The sequence below is a fragment of the Leucoraja erinacea genome, chromosome 14 (assembly GCF_028641065.1).
Source record: "Leucoraja erinacea ecotype New England chromosome 14, Leri_hhj_1, whole genome shotgun sequence".
Classification (NCBI taxonomy): domain Eukaryota; kingdom Metazoa; phylum Chordata; class Chondrichthyes; order Rajiformes; family Rajidae; genus Leucoraja; species Leucoraja erinaceus.
In genome coordinates, this window is record NC_073390.1 from 40,996,800 (window position 1) to 41,015,379 (window position 18,580).

At 45.6% G+C, this 18,580-nt stretch overlaps 1 long non-coding RNA gene across 1 annotated transcript in view; it reads right to left on the reverse strand.

Moving 5' to 3' along the window:
* The window catches only part of LOC129703627 (uncharacterized), a 108,420-nt gene extending 94,107 nt beyond the window's left edge, over positions 1-14,313 (reverse strand). The window contains exon 1 of the long non-coding RNA XR_008724596.1: positions 13,837-14,313. This is a non-coding gene — a long non-coding RNA (uncharacterized LOC129703627). The remainder of the gene's footprint in view (positions 1-13,836) is intronic.
* Positions 14,314-18,580: the final 4,267 nt, after the last annotated feature.

Here is an 18,580-nt window from a genome sequence, read left to right on the forward strand (position 1 = left end):
GCTCACCACATCAATAATTTGGTTCAGGAAGTAACTGCAGATGCCAGTTTAAACCAAAGACAGAAGCCGACCTGGGCCTCCTCCATGGCCAGAGTGAGTCCCACCACAAATTGGAGGAGCAGCACCTCATATTTTGCTTGGGAAGTTTGCATGAACTTGTATGAACTTTGTTGTATGAACATTGACCTCCAATTTCAGGTAGTCCCCGCTTTCTCCCTCTATCCCCTCCCCTCCCCAGCTCTCCCACAGCCCACTGTCTCCGTCTCTTCCTTTCTTCTCCCAGCCCCCCCCCCCCCACCCCCACATCAGTCTGAAGAAGGGTCTCGACCCGAAACATTGCCTATTCCTTCGCTCCATAGATACTTCCTCACCCGCTGAGTTTCTCCAGCATTTTTGTCTACCTTCGATTTTCCAGCTTCTGCAGTTCCTTCTTAAACATCTTGCGCTATAGGGAGAGGTATAGTAGGCTGGAACTCTATTCCTTAAGCTCAGGAGGATGAGGGGTGATTTTATAGAAACATGTAAGATCATGAGCGGAATAGATGGGGTAGATTAACAGAGTCTCCTGCCCACGCCGCCTAACCTCATTCCCCTGGCTTCTCCCATAACCCCCGACACCAGTACTAATCAAGAATATATCCATCTCGCACTTAAACATATCCATTGACTTGGCCTCCACAGCCTTCTGTGGCAAGGAATTCCACAGATTCACCAGCCTCTCGCTCTGAGCTTGTGCCTTCATCATCGGCGGTCACTGGAAACGAGTATGACTGTCCTCTCCTCTCCATAGGGTCGTCTACTTGTGGGTCTGCAGATGTCTGTAGAGGCCGATCCGCGATCCACACACCTTGGTGCAACGTGGGCAGTGGAGACTGGCGGTGGTTGGTAGTCGTCGAGCCCCCTTCTCTCTCTCTCTCTCTCCTTACGGTGCTGTCGCTTTGTCTCTGCGACACGGCGTAGTTCCGTTTCGTGACGTGCAGCTCCTTCCTGCACGGATTTCCTCCAGGAGCGCCTGTCCAGTGCAATGTGCTCCCAGTTGCTCGATGTGATGTGGAATTTCTTCAGACTGTTCTTGATGTTGTCCTTGAAGCGTTTCTTTGGCCCACCGGGGGCTCGCCAACCTTCCTTCAGTTGAGAGTACAGGATCTGTTTAGGGAGACGTGTGTTGGACATGCGGATGACATGGCCAGTCCATCGAAGTTGGTGCTGCATTATTGTGGTGGTGATGCTGGTCATGTTGGCTTCCTCCAAAACGCTGATGTTGGTGGCCTTACGTTTAGAGGGATATGGACCAAACATGGGCAAGTGGGATTAGCTTGGAAGGTGGTTCTTGGTGAAGCTGGGCCGAAGGTCCAGTTTCTGTGCAGTATGACTCTCAGAAAGGCACAGAGTGTTGAGAAATGCGGTTCTGTGTATTTACAACACGAAAGATTTATCCCAATTCATGTGCAAATTGCCCTCATCCAGGATATTTGCATGCTAATGAACATTGTAACTTTGTGGTGCAGCAGATAATTAGAACCTTCATCTTCTGCAAATTTCATCCTCTTTCTCTGCTAATGGAATCGGCAGTGTTATAGATGATTTCCACAGCACAATGGTGACATTCAGGATTAACGAGCGTTCTCCCCTTCCAATTATTCAAGGGACAGTGGTTGGTTCTTGCAAAACGTGTTTTCCAAGTCACTGCCTTTCACAATAACATTGCAACTTAAGATCCAAAAACGAGTCTCTGCCCGACACATTCATTTTCAGTAAACCTGAAAATTGATGTTCTGTAGCTAACAATAATTTTCATTTCAATTCAACTCATTAAAATGACTCGGAGAAGCAGCCGATCCAGAACAATGGTTTATTTTACAGAAAACGGCATTAAACTATATTCATGTGGCGAGAAACACTCAGTGTGAACACTTGACAATGCTCCGCTACTTTAGTTTAGTTTAGAGATACAGCGCCGAAACAGGCCCTTCGGCCCTCCGAGTCCGCACCGACCAGCAATCCCCGCACACTAACACTATCCTACACACACTAGGGACAGTTTTTACATTTACACCAAGCCAATTAACCTATAAACCCGCACGTCTTTGGCATGTGGGAGGAAACCAAACACCTCGGAGAAAACCGAGGCCATGATCACATTGAATGGCTCGAAGGGCCGAATGGCCTACTCCGACACCTATTGTCTATTGTCTATGTCTATTGTTCCAGGGGTTATGGGGAGAAGGCAGGGGAATGGGGTTAGGAGGGAACTCTTAATGATAGCGGAGTCAAGGGATATGGGGAGAAGGCAGGAACGGGATACTGATTGGGCATGATCAGCCATGATCACATTGAATAGCGGTGCTGGCTTGAAGGGACAAATGACCTACTCCTGCACCTATTGTCTATTGTCTATTGAGAGACAGATCAGCCATGAGTGAATGGCGGAGTAGACTTGCTTGGGCGAATGGCCTGATTCTGCTCCTATCACTTGTGAACTTATGACCCGAAACGTCACCCATTCCTTCTCTCCAGAGATACTGCCTGTCCTGCTGAGTAACTCCAGCACTTTGTGTCTATCTTACCTATCTATTCCTTTCATTATTTTAAATACTCCTATCAAGTCTCAGCTGAACTGAATTGGTTCCCTCAACCTCCCAAGCTCCAGGGAAAAAATAGAACATAGACAATAGACAATAGGTGCAGGAGTGGCCCTTCGGCCCTTCGAGCCACGACAGCCATTTAATGTGATCATGGCTGATCATCCACAATCAGTACCCCGTTCCTGCCTTCTCCCCATATCCCCTGACTTTTATATCTTTAAGAGCCCTATCTAGCTCTCTCTTGAAAGTATCCAGAGAACCGGCCTCCACCGCCCTCTGAGGCAGAGAATTCCACAGACTCACAACTCTCTGTGTGGAAAAGTGTTTCCTCATCTCTGTTCTAAATGGCCTTACCCCTCATTATTAAACTGTTGCCCCTGGTTCTGGACTCCCCCAACATCGGGAACATATTTCCTGCCTCTTGCATGTCCAAACCCTTAACAATCTTATATGTTTCAATAAGGTCCTTCTAAATTCCAGTGTATACAAGCCCAGCTGCACCATTCTTTCAACATATGACAGTCCCACCATCCTGGGAATTAACCTGGTGAACCTACGCTGCACTCCCTCAATAGCAAGAATGGCCTTCCTTAAATTTGGAGACCAAAACTGCACACAATACTCCAGGTGTGGTCTCATTAGTGCTCTGTACAACTGCAGAAGGACCTCTTTGCTCCTATATTTAACTCTTGTTATAAAGGACAACATGCCATTCACTTTCTTCACTGCCGGCTATACCTGCATGCTTGCTTTCATTGACTGATGAACAAGAACCCCCAGATCCCGTTGTACTTCCCCTTTTCCCAACTTGACACCATTTAGTTAATAATCTGTCTTCCTGTTTTTGCTACCAGAGTGGATAATCTCTCATTTATCCGCATTAAACTGCATCTGACATATTTCAAAAACAATGTTTTTAAGTCACAAAGTGTATGGAGTGCATATAATTGCAGAAATCATATAATGGAAAGTATATACTGTAGGTCGCTGGATGTTTGATTAGCAAACATAGCAGCAGAAACTTTTGATCCCAATCCAAAACGCTAGCTATCCATCCCCTCCACAGATGCTGCCTGACCCGCTGAGCTCTTCCAGCACTTTGCGTTTTGTTCCTGGTTTGCAATTTACTTGGAGGCATTTGTTATCCTTCAAAAGGTCGCAGAGTCTGAGGAGACAGAAGGAACTGCAGACGCAGGAATCTTGAGCTAAACACAAAGAGCTGGAGGAACTCAGCGGGTCAGGCAGCATCTATCTCCAGATGGAATGGATATTTCGAGTTGGGACCCTTCTTCAGATGGATTCATAACTTCATAAGTTCTAGGAGCAGAACCAGGCCATTCGGTCCATCAAGTCTACTCTGCCATTCAATCATAGCTGATCTATCTCTCCCTCCTAACCCCATTCTCCTGCCTTCTCCCCGTAACCCCTGACACCCGTACTGTCTATCTCTCCCTTAAAAATACCCACCGACTTGGTCTCACAGCCATCTGTGGCAAAGAATTTCACAGATTCACCACCCTCTGACTAAAGAAATTCCTCCTCATCTCCGTTCTAAGTACTTTCAGTCTGAAGGACCCAGACCTGAAACATGTCCCAGAGAGAACAAACAAATTCTTACTCGCAGCAGCTCAGTTTAGTTTATTGTCACGTGTACCGAGGTACAGCAAAAAGCTTTGGTTGCAGTCAGCAGAAAGACAATACATGATTACAATCGATCCATTTACAGTTTACAGATACATGATGAGGGAATAATGTTTAGTTATTCCAGCACTCTGTGAAACGTGCCCTATCCATGTTCTCCACAGATGCTGCCTGAGCTGCTGAGTTATTCCAGCACTATGCGTCTGTTTTTTTTTCAAGAACATATTAATCTAAACTGATGTGTCACAGATGGAGGAGAGAAGATGCGGCGTGAATTTTCAAAGTGATTTTTTTTTAGAACACAAAGTTTATTCGTTGATCGCCAGGAATGTGAAGGATGTGTTCTACAAATGAATGTTAAGTGCCTGTCCCACTGTTTCGGCGACTTGCCGGCACAGTTGGATTTTCAACATGTTTGAAAATCCAGCGGCGACCTGAACAAGGTACGACTCTTTGGGCGACCACTCACGACCATAGAGGCGACATGTCGCAGAGTGACACCTGATTGGTCGTGAGTAGTCCCCCAAAGACAATAGACAATAGACAATAGTTGCAGGAGTAGACCATTCGGCCCTTCGAGCCAGCACCGCCATTCACTGTGATCATGGCTGATCATCCACAATCAGTACTCCGTTCCTGTCTCCGCTTTCTTTAAGAGCCCAATCTAGCTCTCTCTTGAAAGTATCCAGAGAACCGGCCTCCACTGGCCTCTGAAGCAGAGAATTCCACAGACTCACAACTCTCTTTGTGAAAAAGTGTTTCCTCATCTCCATTCTAATGGCTTAAACTGTGTGGCCCCTGGTTCTGGAACACCGGGAACATGTTTCCTATCTCTAGCATGTCCAAACCCTTAATAATCTTATATGTTTCTTTTTTTTTTTTTTTTTTTTTTTTTGTTTATTTTATTAGAAGTTAATACAACAAAAAACAGTATAGTGGCATCTAATTTTAGGTGCCAACTATGTAATACCGAAATCCATTCTTTGTACGATCTTATATGTTTCAATAAGATTACAACTCTCTAGGTGAATAAGTGTCTCCTCATCTCGTACCTGCAAAGAGTCGTACCTTGTTCTGGTCGCCGCTGGATTTTCAACATGTTGAAAATTTTCAGCGTCCTGCTGTGACAATGATGGGTGCCGGCAAGTCGCCGAAAAACATTGTGTAAGTGGGACAGGCCCTTTAATCTCAGGAAGGGAGTAGGATTCAACGAGCCTGAGATATAGTTGGCTATCCAGAAGCTTTCTGTGTGAGCGAGCCAGAAGGACAGCAGAAGATTCTTGTCACGGAACAGCAGCATGGGAGAGCAGCAGAACAGAATCTGGAGGCGGTTTCTGCCCAAGAACTGTGAAATCTGGTGAATAATTTATGAAATACTTTTATTTTTGCTGACGTTTCTGCATTATTGAAAATCTAAGTGAACAGGGCAAGGAAAGGTTGATCATAGTTGCCCTGTTACGATGTTTCTGAGGCACTAGCTCTGCACAAGTTTCTAGATAATAGACAATAGGTGCAGGAGTAGGCCATTTGGCCCATCGAGCCAGCACCGCCCATTCAATGTGATCATCCACAATCAATACCCCGTTCCTGCCTTCTCCCCATATGCCCTGACCCTGCTATCTTTAAGAGCCCTATCTAGCTCTCTCTTGAAAGCATCCAGAGAACCGGCCTCCACCACCGTCTGAGGCAGTACTTTCATTCATTTGTTCTTTATCTCTCTACAACGCCGAATATGTCTCTCGTTTCCCTTTCCCCTGACTCTCAGTCTGAAGAAGGGCCTCGACCCAACGCGTCACCCATTCCTTCTCTCCAGAGATGCTGCCTGACCCGCTTAGTAACTCCAGCACTCTGTGTCTTCTCAACAATGTATAGTCCCAGTTCCAGAGATTTATTTTAGAGAGAATAATTTAGGGCATCACGGTGGTGCAGCGGTAGAGTCGCTGCCTCACGGTGCCAGAGACCCGGGTTCCATCCTAACTACAGGTGCTGTCTGTACGGAGTTTGCACGTTTTCCCCGTGACCTGTGTGGGTTTTCTCCGGGTGCTCCGGTTTCCACCCACGCTCTAAAGACGTACAGGTTTGTAGGTTAAATGGCTTCAGTAAAATTGTAAATTGCCCCCAGTGTGTGTAAGATAGTGCTAGTGTGCGGGGCAATCGCTGGTCGGTGCGGACTTGGTGGGCCAAAGGGCTTGTTTCCTCGCTGTATCTCTAAAGTCTATAGTGAAGTCTACAGTAAAGATACAAGACTGGAGGAAGTTATAGAGACAAAGAGGGGAAAGGCAGATGCTTGGATCTTGAGTAAGACAATACGTTCATGTTCTTAAGTCTAGTAGCAGAATTAGGCTATTCGGCCCATCAAGTCTATTGAGACATTCAATCATGGCTGATCTATCCTTCCCGCTAACCCAATTCCATAATCTCTAACACCCGTACTAATCAAGAATCTATCTATCTCTGCCTTAAAAATATCCACTAACTTGGCCTCCACAACCCTCTGTGGCAATGAATTCCACAGATTCACCACCCTCTGTCTAAAGAAATTCCTCCTCATCTCCTTCTTAAAGGAACATCCTTTAATTCTGAGGCTGTGACCTCTGATCCTAGACTCTCCCACTAGTGGAAGCACCCTCTCCATATCCACTCTGTCCAGGCATGGAGGAGCTCAGTGGGTTGACAGAAGAGGGGAACAGTGAAGCAGAATATGAAAGCAAAGACGAGAATTTTAAAAGGTGTTGTTTACCACCTAGTGCAGAATTAATTGGGTGGCAACAGTACAATCAGATTCATCCCTATAGTTGCTGAGAGTCTTAGAGTGTGAAGGGCCTGTCCCACTTGCCGATTTTTTCAGCGAATGCCGGCGTCATATTAGGGTTGGCAAAAGATTTTGAACATTTCAAAACCCAGCGGCGAAAAAAAAAATGTTGCGACACTTTTAACACCGTGCGTTAATACGTCATCACCTCCGTGTCACACCGCAAATTTTTTGGTGACCTAATACGTGAATCAATGATGCCGGCAGTCGCCGAAAAAATCTTCAAGTGGGACAAGTCCTTACGAGTAAAACAGTGTGGAAACTTGCCCACACCGGCCAACATGTCCCAGCTACACTAGTCCCACTTGCCTGAGTTTGGCACATATCACTCCAAACCTGCCCTATCCATGTACCTGTCTAACCTTTTCTTAAACGTTGGGTTAGTCTCAACTACCTCCTCTGGCAGCTTATTCCATACACCCACCACCCTCTGTGTGTAAAAGTTATCCCTCAGATTCCGTTTAAATCTTTTCCTCTCCACGTTAAACCTCGATTCACCCACTCTGGGCAAGAGACTCTGTACAGTTTAGTCTAGTTTAGTTTAGTTTAGTTTAGAGATGCAGCACAGAAACAGGCCCTTTGGCCCACCGAGTCTGCACTGACCAGCGATCCCCACACACTAACGCTATCCTACACACACTAGGGACAATTTATATTTACACCCAGCCAATTAACCTACAAGCCCGCACGTCTTTGGCGTGTGGGAGGAAACCGAAGATCTCAGAGAAAACCCACAAAGGTCACGGGGAGAACGAACAAACTCCGTACAGACAGCACCCGTAGTCGGGATCGAACCCGCGTCTCTGGTGCTGTAAGCGCTGTAATAGGCAGCAACTCTACCGCTGCGCCACCGTGCAGCCCATGTAGTTGCAATCACAAAGCAAGCATCCATTGACTGGTTTAGAATCATGCTGTGATTTGTCAGACCGTAATTATGAAGGAGTATTTAACATAGTCCCATCTCCATGTCCTTTCTCCACGGCCTTTTATGTATTTTTGACTTCCAATATTAATCAAATTCTCTTTTAAGTCCTGTTGTATTCGATTTACATTAGAGTATTTGGATGGACTGTTCCCAAACCGTGCTGTAATGCATCCCGATAAAATGCTTTCTGTAGAAGTCGGTGAGAGTAGTCGGGGACATGCCTTGCAGGGTTTGCAAGGGTCAATTAATTTTTTTTTTTTAATTCAACATTTACTTTGTCTGTTAATCCATCATGGTTCTCTGGATACTTTCAAGAGAGAGCTAGATAGGGCTCTTAAAGATAGCGGAGTCAGGAGATATGGGGAGAAGGCAGGAACGGGGTACTGATTGGGGATGATCAGCTATGATCACATTGAATGGCGGTGCTGGTTCAAAGGACTGAATGGCCTACTCCTGCACCTACTGTCTATTGTCTATCTCTGGAGAGAAGGAATGGGCGACGTTTTGGGCCGAGACCCTTCTTCAGACATTCTTCAGTCTGAAGAAGGGTCCCGACCCGAAACGTCGCCCATTCCTTCTCTCCTGAGATGCTGCCTGTCCCGCTGTCACTCCAGCATTTTTGTTTACCTTCGATTTTAACCAGCATCTGCAGTTCTTTCAGGTTCTTTCATATGGTTTATTTTCGTCTGCCCAGGACAAGAAGGCTCTGCAGAGAGTAGTGCATTCGGCCGAACGCACTATGGGAACTACACTCGCCCCCCTGCAGGAACTATACATCAGAAGGTACAAATCCAGAGCCAACAAGATCATGGGGGACAGTTCTAGTTGCTACGGTCAGGCAAACGCCTTTGTTGCCATGCTGTGAAAACGAGCGGATAAGAAAGAGTTTCTTCCCAGAGGCTATTAGGACTGTAAACTCCTCTCACCAGGGACTAATTTACTGTACCACTACTGTTGTGTGATGTATTTTTTAAATTGCTGTTTTTTCTTTCTTTTTTTCCTCCCACAAATATGTAATATGTGAATATGTGATTCTGTTCCATTCTGTTTTGTAGTTTTTTTTGCACAATCCGCAAGCAAGAAATGAAAATCTTTTCACTGCACATCTTGTGATGAATAAACTTGACTTAACTTGGCTTGCTAAAAAGACAATAGATATGCCCAGCATTAGTCCCTTCATTATATTCTGTATCTTCTCTAAATATGTCATAGCTCAACTCACATGGACAATCAACAACAATGTTGCCTCTAATCTCGAAAACTAAATCTGAATTCTGATACCTCCACAGCGACAGTCTGCTTCTGTGACACATCAAGCTTGAAAGACTACAAAGGCGAGCTAACTGTTCCAACCAGGGTGTAATTTTATCAAATTAACAAATTACTTGTGTGGTCAACTGTTAATCTAGATACTTTAAATTCTGACTGCATCTTTACAAAGTCCCAATAAATGATTAACCAGCTTGCCACTTGGAAAAACCAAGTACATTGTGAGTTGAATTATTTCTTGCCGACTTGTAATGGAAGTGTCAACAGATAAATGATACGTGGTCGTGTTCACAAAACTGAGTGACTTGGGCAAGGCTTCAGACTTGCCAACTTTGTCACGGTTGAAAATGTGTTGTTATTTTGTGGAATGCTTTCTTTCATATCAGACAGATTATTTCAGAACAATTCAAGTTTACATGTCTACAGGTTTACTGTAGCAAACATTAACTTTACCTTAGATAAAAAATAACGTCCCCATTAAGGCTGGGACAAGTCTAAAATCAATGCACCTTAGAGTGTTTGAATCACTATAATAATAATAATAATAATAATAATAATAATAATAAATTTTATTTTCGGGCGCCTTTCAAATCTCAAGGTCACCTTACAAAGATTAAACAGAAGAGAAAAAAAAACATATAGTCAGAGAAAAATAAATAATAAGGACATCATTAATATACAAATTAAAGATAGAAATCGCTCCAAAGACACAAAATCAAAAAAAACACAATGTGAAGAGAGGGCAGCAGCAGCTAAAGCTGTGTGTGTGTGTGTGTGTGTGTGTGTGTGTGTGTGTGTGTGTGTGTGTGTGTGTGTGTGTGTGTGTGTGTGTGTGTGTGTGTGTGTGTGTGTGTGTGTGTGTGTGTGTGTGTGTGTGTGTGTGTGTGTGTGTGTGTGTGTGTGTGTGTGTGTGTGTGTGTCTGTGTGGTTTAATTCAGAGATGCAGCGTGGAAACAAGCCCTTCTGCCCACTGTGTCCAAACCCTGTGACAGAGGATAACTAATAGCGATTGCAACAGTCAAATTCAGTGATAGGATGTGCGTACCTCAATGAAGATCACTAGATTTCTGAAGAAGGGTCTCGACCCAAGATGTCACCTATTCCTTTTCTTCGGGGACCCACTGAGTTACTCCAGCTTTTTGTGTCTATCACCAGATTATAAGAGCTCTGCAAATATTCGCTTGCAACATAGGTTAAAGCGATTAAAATGAACACTCTACATAAATTTTATAGAGGTTCTTGTTTAGTGCTCTGCAGAATTGTTTTACAAGACCTTTGAACTAATCTTATAAACATAGTCAATTTTAAAGGTTTCACAAGTAAACAAATAGGTATAAACTACACGTTATAGATGCTTGCTTCATTTCAGTGGGGTTTGAAGGAAGCTACAGTACGTATGAGGCAAGGAAGTGGCTATCTGGGAGGTAACACAGTTTGCCAGGTGTTTACAGGGGGCTCCCGTGAGCGCCCAATACGCAATGACACGTGGACATTAAATTCTCCAATTTTAAGTCATGGCCCCCCCCCCCCCCCCCCCCCTGATACTCAGCCATTTCTTCCACTATCCAGCCCACACCCACCTCCTTCCCCAACCCCCTCTGTTCTCTCGTTCTCTGTCATTAGATCTTAAGGTCATAAGTGATAGGAGCAGAATTAGACCATTGGGCCCATCAAGTTTAGTTTAGTTCAATTTAGTTTAAGGTAACATGTTGGTGAGAAGTTTGCAGGAAAGAACTGCAGATGTTGGTTTAAACTGAAGATAGACACAAAATGCTGGAGTGACTCAGTGGGACAGGCAGCATCTCTGGAGAGAAGGAACGGGTGACGTTTCGGGTCGAGACCCTTCTTCAGACTGATTTATCTTTATCTCTCTACATCATCATCTATATCTCTCATTTCTCTTACCACTAAGTCTGAAGAAGGGTCTCGACCCAAAAAGTCACCCATTCCTTCTCTCCAGAGATGCTGCCCGTCCTGCTGAGTTACTCCAGCTCTTGGTGAGAGGATTGGTCGTTTAATGTTGCTTGCAATAAAACTTCATTTCTTCTTGAACTTCTTTGTTGTAGTTTAGTTCAGAGATACAGCACGGAAACAGGCCCTTCGGGCCCATCTGATCCGCGCCCACCAGCGACCCCCACACATTGACACTATCCTACACACACTAGGGACTATTTATATTTTTACACCAAGCAAATTAACCTACAAACCTGCACGTGTTTGGGGTGTGGGAGGGAAACGAAGATCTTGGAGAAAACCCACGCAGGTCACGTGGAGAACGTACAAACAGCACCCGTACAGACAGCACCCGTAGTCGGGATGGAACCCGAGTCTCTGCCGCTGCATTTGCTATAAGGCAGCAACTCTATCGCTACGCCTAGTCTAAAATAAAGATACAGGACTGAAGGACGTTAAAGAGACAAAGAAGGGAAAGTGAACAGACACAGGGAATGGTCGATGCTTGTATCTTGAGTGGACAGAACGTTCATGACTGATAGGAATAGAATCCCTGAGAAGATTACTGGAGAGTCGGTTTGTCGAGGAGGACTCTCTCAGGTGCACAGTAGAGAGCATGCTGACCGGTTGCATCGTGGCCTGGTTCGGCAACTTGAGCGCCCTCGAGCGGAAAAGACTGCAAAATGTTGTGACCACTGCCCAGTCCATCATCGGCTCTGACCTCCCCACCATCGAGGGGATCTATCGCAGTCGCTGCCTCGAAAAGGCTGGCAGCACCATCAAGGTCCCACACCATCCTGGCCACACACTCATCTCTCCGCTGCCTTCAGGTAGAAGTACAGGAGCCTGAAGACTGCAACGACCAGGTTCGGGTATAGCTACTTCCCCACAGCCATCAGACTATAAAACTCAACTCAAACAGAATCCGAATTTTAATTAGCCTACTGCACTTTATATGCTTATTTATGTGTGTCTATATATATTCAATGATATATGGACACACTGATCTGTTCTGTATTATTTATGCCTACAATATTCTGTTGTGCTGAAGCAAAGCAAGAATTTCATTGTCCTATCTGTCGCCGGTTGACGTGGGTAGTTGCAAATGGAATTCACCAGAGTCAGCACCGGCGACAACCTACGTCATTCTGACGACAACCTACGATAGCACCTACGTCAGGAGAAGGCAAGCTACGTCAAGCCCACAGTCACCGAAAGGTTTCGAACATTTCAAAATCCAGCGGCGACAAGAAATAAGTTACGACTCTTGAGGCGACTTGAGGGGACGACTCACGACCAAACAGGCGTCACCCCGCGACCATGTGGCAACAACCTAGTTTAGGGCCGGCTTTAGGAGTTCCGGGGCCCAATTGGGAACAATGTTTGTGAGCCCGTTTCCCAGCCAAGGTCAGTAGAATCATAGAAATACAAATGAAGTCTATTTTAGACTTTATATCTCTATGGCAGAATGGAAAGTAATCAAAATGTGCGCTTAAAACGTGCTTGTGAGTTAATGGGCCAAATAGATCTAAGCTACATAAGATTGTGTAGATCATCTAGGAAAAGTACATAGTTGCAATACTACTTGTTTTAGTGACTGTGAAATGAAAAAAAAAAAAACTAGATCCTGGAAAACTAATAACTATTGCCGAAAAACCAGTCCAGGCAGTAAATTTTGGGCTTCAGCCCCATCCTACCCTTTGGGCTTCTACCCCGTCCTAACTTAGTTATGTGTGTGTGTGTGTGTGTGTGTGTGTGTGTGTGTGTGTGTGTGTGTGTGTGTGTGTGTGTGTGTGTGTGTGTGTGTGTGTGTGTGTGTGTGTGTGTGTGTGTGTGTGTGTGTGTGTGTGTGTGTGTGTGTGTGTGTGTGTGTGTGTGTGTGTGTGTGTGTGTGTGTGTGTGTGTGTGTGTGTGTGTGAAAGAGAGAAGGGAGGGAGAGGGCCGGTGGCAGGAGCGGATGCCGGGGTCCGGGCAGACGGGTGTGAGCTGAGGCCGAGGTTTGTAAACGTTGCTCCAACCTCCGGCCTGGCCCTTCCCTGTATTGTTCACAGCGTCACCCCAGGGAGAGAGAGGTGGGGAGCCGGGGCTGTGTGCGTGAAGCACGGCGACTGGAGGGTGGGAATGCTGCCCTGGGACCATGAGGGAACGCCCCACCTCCCTCTCTCACCCTTCTCTATTCCGCCTCCCCGTCTACCCCTTTCTTCCCCCTCCTCTCCTCTACTCACTCTCCACCCCTCTTTTCCCCCTCCACCCAGGGTAGATCTACCCGAGCCGAGAGTAGATTATTCTAGCGTGGGGACCCCTTTAGGTGCGGGCTTTAATTGGGAGCAATTATGGCTTAAGGCCGACCCTGGCCTAATTGCCTGAGTCACCAAAAAAAATCACCTATGTGGGACAGGCCCTCAACCTATCGTTACCACAGCCTAATGCACAACCATTCTTTGCGAGGGTTGCTTGGTAAGTTCCCCACTGTAAATCCCTCTTCCTCGGTGCGGGCAGGCAGCTGATGCCAGGGCTTTAACCAATGTGCCAACTGCTTGAAATGAGTTGTAATATACATGTCGAGCAAATGGCGAGCACCTTTCGAAATATTCCTGTCGAACAGGTTTTCAATCGGTACAAAGACAGGCTCAGGGAAATAGAACACTCACCCAAGATCAATCTTCATGCAAGTCAGCACTGTCAGGGTTGTCTGACTTCGTCGCCTGAGATCAGACATACTATTTCCATAATTTCTTTAATGCTGGCGCTTTGAATTCCAGAAATTGTAAAGGTGTCACGTTGGAATGGAGGAAACACAACAGGAATCAAAATATGAACGGCGGCAACTTGATTTTCCAAACACACCTTTAACCTGGTGAAATACCTCAATGCAGTATCTCACAGGATCATTGTCCAACTAGCCAACGTTTAGTTTAAAGGGGAGACGAAAAATGATGGAGAAACTCAGCGGGTGAGGATGCGGGCAGCATCTACGGAGCGAAGGAATAGGTGACGTTTCAATAGACAATAGACAAAAGACAATAGGTGCAGGAGCAGGCCATTCGGCCCTTCAAGCCAGCACTGCCATTCAATGTGATTAGGCTGATCATCCCTAATCTGTACCCTGTTTCTGCCTTCTCCCCATATCCCCTGACCCCGCTATCTTTAAAAGCCCTATCTAGCTCTCTCTTGTTTTGGGTCGAGACCCTTCTTCAGACCCTTCTTCGACCCAAAATGTCACCTATTCCTTCGCTGCATAGATGCTGCCTCACCAGCTGAGTTTCTCCAGCATTTTTGTCTACCTTCGATTTTTCCAACATCTGCAGTTCCTTCTCTCATCCGCTCCCTACAAACTGGGGGCAATGTACAGAGGGCCAATTAACCTACAAACCCACACGTCTTTGGGATGAGGGAAAAAACGACACTGTTTCATCAAATGCAATCTAAATAAAAATGAAACGACGCCCTTCAATGTGTGAATGAAGTTGTTAAGCTGGAAGTTAATGTCCAAAAGGGTGTTCTGATGGAGTGTGAGCCTGCAGCTGCATTGTGATGTGTTCTTCGTAATTGGAAAGGGAGTGTCAGGTATTTGCTGACAGACATGTAGATGGTGTCGTGCAAGTATGCAGAAGATGGAGTCGTGTTACAAACCATTTCTCACAGACTAGCAACGCTGCCCATGGGGTGTGCCCTGCTGACTCATCCAGGAGATCTGAAATGTTTTTGTCAGGGATTTTGTGTCTATCTTCTGTCAACATGAAGATAGACACAAAATGACAATAGACAATAGACAATATGTGCAGGAGTAGGCCATTCGGCCCATCGAACCAGCACCGCCATTCACTATGATCATGGCTGATCATCCACAATCAGTACCCCATTCCTGCCTTCTCCCTATATCCCCTGACTCCGCTATCTTTAAGATCCCTATCTAGCTCTCTGTTGAAAACATCCAGTGAATTGGCCTCCACCGTCCACTGAGGCAGAGAATTCCGCAACTCTGGGTGAAAAAGTTTTTCCTCATCTCCGTTATAAATGGTCTACCCTTTATTCTGGAGCAACTCAGCGAGACAGGCAGCATCACTGGAGAGAAGGAATGGGCGACGTTTCGGGTCGTGACCCTTCTCTAGACTAATTAAGGATAAAGGAAACGAGAGATATAGACAATGATGTAGTGAGGTAATGAAAGGAAGATACGGCCTAAATCTCTCATTTCCCTTTTCCCTAACTAGTCTGAAGAAGGGTCTCGACCCGAAATGTCACCCATTCCTTCTCTCCAGAGATGTTGCTTGGCCCGCTGAGTTACTCCAGCATTTTGTGTCTATCTTCAGTGTAAACCAGCACCTGCAGCTCCTTCCTACACAAGATTTAAATAATCATGTCACCAGTTCCAACTCTGTATGTTGAGCTGTTACCTCATGAAAGATGACTGCTGGGCAAAGTTCCTCGTAACAAAACGACTTACAATGCCGGAGATGAGCAGACAGTTTTACTACTGCCCTGTTCCAATTTAAAATTAATAGGTATATCCACTATTGAGCAGATATTACCTTACAAAATGTGTAGGAGAGAACTGTAGATGCCAGCTTACACACGAAGATAGACACAAAATCCTGGAGTAACTCAGCGGGCAGGCAGGCAGCATCTCCGGAGAGAAGGAATGGGTGACGTTTCAGGTCGAGACCCTTCTTCAGATATTCTCGACCCAAAACGTCACAAATTCCTTCTCTCCAGAGATGCTGCCTGTCCCGCTGAGTTTCTCCAGCTTTCTGTGTCTATCTTTGGTTTAAACCAGCATCTGCAGTTCCTTCTTACACATTCTGTCAGCATGGTTATATATTCAAATATAGATGGCAAAGTGCTGGAGTAAGTCAGTAGGACAGGCCGCATCTCTGGAGAGAAGGAATGGGTGGTACGCGGAGCTTCTAGCCACGGGCGTGGGTGTGGACTTAGCCTGGGATTCCTCGCTAGGGATCGCCGGAGAAGAGCTCCGACCGCCGGCCCGCGGCCTATAACATCCTGAAGCCGCGGTTTCTGGTAGGAAAGTGGCCGATTCGGGACCTCCAAGTGTGTTCGACCATCCCGACGTCGGAGTTTAGATCATCCCGACGAGAGGGCCTGTACATCGGGCCCTCCGTAGCGGCGACTATGAGGGGTTTATGGCCCCGACTATGGGTGAACAAGGAGAAGGACTGGCTGAACTTTGTTGCCTTCCACCACAGTGAAGAATGCTGTGGTGGATGTTGGTGTTAAATCTTATTGTGTATTGTGTGTTCTTTTTAAGTGTATCGCTGCTGGCAAATTCATTTCACTGCACCTTCGGGTGCATGTGACGAATAAAATTGACTTTGACTTTGACTTTGATGATTGTTCTGCCATTAAATTCAATGGCACCTTATGTGTCACATGTACCGAGGTACAGTGAAACTCATTTTTGTGTTCAGTTCAGTACCAGTATCATTATAAATACTGAGTACTCAGTACTGAGATGCATTTAGATACAACCTAGACCTTATAGAAACATATAACATTATAAAAGGACTGGACAAGCTAGAGGCAGGGAAAATGTTCCCAATGTTGGGGGAGTCCAGGACCAGGAGCCACAGTCTAAGAATAAATGGGAGGCCATTTCAAACTGAGGTGCGAAAAAACTTTGTGGAGTTCTCTGCCACAGAGGACAGTGGAGGCCAATTCACTGGTTGAATTTAAAAGAGAGTTAGATAGAGCTCTAGGGTCTAGCGGAATCAAGGGATATGGGGAGAAGGCAGGCACGGGTTATTGATTATGGATGATCAGCCATGATCACAATGAATGGCGGTGCTGGCTCAAAGGGCCGAATGGCCTACTCCTGCACCTATTTTCTGTTTTTATGTTTTTATAAGCATCTCAATTACAGTACGTGTGTATAGCAGAGGTACACAGAGACGGTATACAGAGCCGTCGTATTGCCAACATTTTCAAAACCCAGCTGCTCATAAGTTCAAAAGTGATAAGAAGAAGTCTGAAGAAGGGTCTGGACCCGACAGGTCACCTATCCATGTTATCCAGAGATGCTGCCTGACCCGCTGAGTTACTCCAGCACTCTGTGAAATGTCACCTATCCATGTTATCCTGAGATGCTGCCTGACCCGCTGAGTTACTCCAGCACTCTGTGAAACGTCACCTATCCATGTTATCCAGAGATGCTGCCTGACCAGCTGAGTTACTCCAGCACTCTGTGCTTTTTGTGCACTTTTCTATGATTGGTTTAGTGGGTCATTTTTCTCAAACTCTAACCTAGGAATCTCTAAAACTATGGCACTTTAAACTCCACAAAAACATTCCAACCCCCCAGCAGCGGCACGGCGGCACAGCGGTAGAGTCGCTGCCTCATAGCGCAGGAGACCCCGGGTTCGATCCCGACTTCGGGTGCTGTCTGTACGGAGTTTGTACGTTCTCCCTGTGACCTGCGTGGGGTTTTTCTCCAGGATCTCCGGTTTCCTCCCACACTCCAAAGACGTACAGGTTTGCAGGTTAATTGGCTCGGCATGAATGGATAAATATAAAATTGTCCCTGGTGTTAGTGTGCGGGGATCGCTGGTCGGCGCGGACTCGGTGGGGACCGCGTGGTATCCCAAAACTAAACTAAACTAAACATGTGCTTATAAAAGCCTGTTGGTCTGTTTCTAAATCCTGATCGCCCAGTGTCTGCAGCCTTTCTGTACTTTGAGACTTGTGTGTCACGCTTATATTAATGTGTTATTGTGGTCGTGTAACCTGAGCAACTTATAATAAGAGTCACAATGAATGGAGGCCACCCACGAATGAACGCCTAACTATTCTCAGCATTAAAACCCCTGCTTATATCCATTGTAATCAGAACTTGTGAAACACAACCACAAACACATGTAACTTATAGCAGCGACTTACATGTTCGTATTGTAGAGAAAATGTTCACACATTTCACCATATTGAATGAGATCAGCACAAAGCCTACATTTCGTCAAAAAAATGGCAGCTGCAATATGAATCAAAGACCTGGAATGGTCAGAAAAGATTACATGATACTGGAAGAAGGAATTTTGAAAAATAACAGGATACAATTTAGGAAAAGTTGAATCTTGTATCTCTGCGGCACTTTAATACAACAAAACAAAATGCATTTATCTACATTTTTTTGGGGGTAGGATCTCTGTTTAATAAAAACATCTTTTTTGCACTTACATTAATGTTTGTTTAATTTAGTTTAGAGATACAGCGCAGAAACAGGTTCTTCGGCCCACCGAGCCCGCATCGACCAGCGATCCCCGCACACTAACACCATCCTACACACACTAGGGTCAATTTTACATTTTCCAGAAGCCAATTAACCTAGAAAGCTACATGTCTTTGGAGTGTGGGAGGAAACCGGAGCACCCGGAGAAAATGGTCACG